We start from the raw sequence: 3,643 nt of genomic DNA, 5'->3' as shown, positions 1-3,643 counted from the left end.
AAGTCGTAGTTAGTCGCGACTATTCAAAGTCGTGGTCAGTCGCGACTATTCAAAGTCGTAGTCAGTCACTATTATTCAAAGTCGTAATCAGTCACTACTGTTCAAAGTCGTAGTTAGTCGCGACTATTCAAAGTCGTGGTCAGTCGCGACTGTTCAAAGTCGTGGTCAGTCACTACTGCTCAAAGTCGTAATCAGTCACTACTGTTCAAAGTCGTAGTCAGTCATTACTGTTCAAAGTCGTAATCAGTCACCACTGTTCAAAGTCGTAATCAGTCACTACTGTTCAAAGTCGTAGTCAGTCACTATTATTCAAAGTCGTAATCAGTCACTACTGTTCAAAGTCGTGGTCAGTCACTACTGCTCAAAGTCGTAATCAGTCACTACTGTTCAAAGTCGTAGTCAGTCATTACTGTTCAAAGTCGTAATCAGTCACCACTGTTCAAAGTCGTAATCAGTCACCACTGTTCAAAGTCGTAATCAGTAACTACTGTTCAAAGTCGTAATCAGTCACTACTGTTGAAAGTCGTAATCAGTCACTACTGTTGAAAGTCGTAGTCAGTCACTACGGTTCAAAGTCGTGGTAAGTCACCACTGTTCAAAGTCGTAATCAGTCACTATGTTATAGCAAAAAAAAAAGGAAATAAGAAAACATTGCAAAATATTATCACTCAAATCTACCAGATAATTTGTAGTTACTGAATAATAGATGAAGGTAAGACGTGTCAGGAATAGTTGTATCTTAAAAACACTAATCGTACTTACTGAATGATAGATGAAGGTAAGAAATTCCTAGATCTTAGTTGAAGCTCAGTTTTTTATATTAGACATGCAAACGAAATATTATATGAATAAGAAAACTTCCTTAAACATTGCAACGACATCTAATGGGTGGGGTACGAAATTAAATACAGGAAACGTGGAAACAGAACTAATAGGCGGGGGAATGAAATTTAAAGAAAAGAAACATGGTAAACAGACCTAATTATTGGGGAACAAAATTTAAAGATACGAAATATGGGAAACAGTCCTAATTATTTGGGAACAACATTTAAAGATATGAAATATGGCAAACAGACTTATTTATTGGGGAACGAAATTTAAAGATAGGAAACATGGCAAACAGACCTATTTATTGGGGAACGAAATTTAAAGATAGGAAATATGGCAAACAGACTTATTTATTGGGGAACGAAATTTAAAGATAGGAAATATGGCAAACAGACCTATTTATTGGGGAACGAAATTTAAAGATAGGAAACATGGCAAACAGACCTAATTATTTTGGAACCAAATTTAAAGATAGGAAATATGGCAAACAGACTTAATTGGTGGGGAACGGAATTTAATGATGAAACGTGGAAAAGAGATGTAATTCGTGGGGAAAGAAATTTGGAAGTAAGTATAATAAATGATATGATGTAAACATTAAATCTTTAAAGGGATTTTACGTAATCACAGCTTCGCGGGTAAGAATTTTGTTGTCATTTTTTAACTCTTTTAGATAATTTTCAAATACCAAATTTGGTTGCGTGCAGCACAACAGAGTGAATATTAAAGATAATTGAAAACTGGTAAGTTTAGAATCATTTTAAAGTGATAAGTCTTCAATGTATAGTCATCTCAATATATAAACCTTAATGGACTAAGATGTGTGCATAAAAATGAGTTTTTTCTTAGTAACACCAACAGTATTCAGCAATTACCAGTATAAGGTTGTGCTAACCTTGGATAACACCAACAGTATTCAGTGATTACCAGTATAAGGTTGTGCTAATTTTGGGTAACACCAACAGTATTCAGTAATTACCAGTATAAGGTTGTGCTAACCTTGGATAACACCAACAATATTCAGCAATTACCAGTATAAGGTTGTGCTAACCTTGGATAACACCAACAGTATTCAGCAATTACCAGTATAAGGTTGTGCTAACCTTGGATAACACCAACAGTATTCAGTGATTACCAGTATAAGGTTGTGCTAATTTTTGGTAACACCAACAGTATTCAGTAATTAACAGTATAAGGTTGTGCTAACCTTGGATAACACCAACAGTATTCAGTAATTACTAGTATAAGGTTGAGCTAAGCTTGGATAACACCAACAGTATTCAGTGATTACCAGTATAAGGTTGTGCTAATTTTGGGTAACACCAACACTATTCAGGAATTACCAGTATAAGGTTATGCTAACCTTGGATAACACTAACAGTATTCAGTGAATACTAGTATAAAGTTGAGCTAAGCTTGGATAACACCAACAGTATTCAGTGATTACCAGTATAAGGTTGTGCTAACCTTGGGTAACACCAACAATATTCAGTGATTACCAGTATACGGTTATTCTAACCTTCGGTAATACCAACAGTATTCAGTGATTACCAGTATAAGGTTATGCTAACCTTCGGTAATACCAACAGTAATTACCACTATAAGGTTATGCTAACCTTGGTAGAAGCTGACACAGAAGCTCGTCTGTTTTCTTCTTCTCCTCAATTAGTGACTGAGACTTCTCGTCGACCAGCTGTTCAAGGTTGTTAGCATACTGTTCCATTCTGGCCAGCAAGTTATCAAGAAAGTTTTTATTGGATGCGCCTCTGAAACTATGCAATAAAACACAACATTTTATAGAAATATTTATACATACAGAATATACGTTTTGTTTTCAAAACTAGTACAGCTGTTTCTGGGAATTTAGAGTTAGAGTGTTGAAACACTTCTGGCAATAATCTAAACACCTTAGCATGTAATATTTAGTTATAAAAACTGTCACCTAATTAGCTAAAATCATGTAACTGTAATATGCAACATTTAGCTATAAAAATTCCAGTTAATTATCTAAAAACATATAACCGAAATAAGCAACATTTAGTGCACAAAACCAACCAACTCTCTGAAATCATGTACATAACATTTATATAACTACAATGTGTGATAGTGAGTACAACTACACAGTAGATTTTATTACACTTTTGGATCTTAGTTTGTGCTAATTCACAGATAAAATCCACTAAAATACTATATAGATATAATAATACTTTCAAATATTATGTGCTAGTTTCTGTTTGTAGTATTTAAAATCCTACGACACAAACTTACATATTTCATATCATATTATCTATTTAGTTTATTGATCATGATCTGAAAAAATAATATTGACTGTTAAGCTATAACTAGAGGAGAGGCGGTTAGTCAACAACATACACCATAACCACGTGGGACACTCTAATCGTGGGACACACTTATAATGTACCCACAACGTGCGGGGCAACAGGGCGACAACTGAGATATTCCGGATGCACAGTTCACCACACTAGCCATTAGTTCACTAGTACTATTTCAAACAATAAACATCAGGAATACTTTGTCTTCTACCAAAAGACTGGTTATTTTATCCACGTTTCTTTTTGTTGTATATATCTATTTTTGTATTACGAAAGTTCATTATGTTATTTGTACTGTTACGACAGCAGAAGTCACGTGACCCTGGTAACACGTGATGAGTTTCTAGAGGGAATATGACGGCTCGAGTGTTTGCCAGACGCCCTCTATTTTGTATATATAAGCCCAGCAAATAAAGCGGAGAGGAGAAGTGAGAGCATAGAGAATGGCAGATAGGGAGATATAGAGACAGATAATCGAGTCA

At 34.9% G+C, this 3,643-nt stretch overlaps 1 pseudogene; it reads right to left on the bottom strand.

Moving 5' to 3' along the window:
• The window catches only part of LOC106473660, a 29,377-nt pseudogene that overhangs the window by 8,378 nt on the left and 17,356 nt on the right, over positions 1–3,643 (bottom strand).

Source organism: Limulus polyphemus, unplaced genomic scaffold (genome assembly GCF_000517525.1).
Source record: "Limulus polyphemus unplaced genomic scaffold, Limulus_polyphemus-2.1.2 Scaffold6377, whole genome shotgun sequence".
Classification (NCBI taxonomy): domain Eukaryota; kingdom Metazoa; phylum Arthropoda; class Merostomata; order Xiphosura; family Limulidae; genus Limulus; species Limulus polyphemus.
This window is presented reverse-complemented; position numbering and strand designations above follow the sequence as displayed.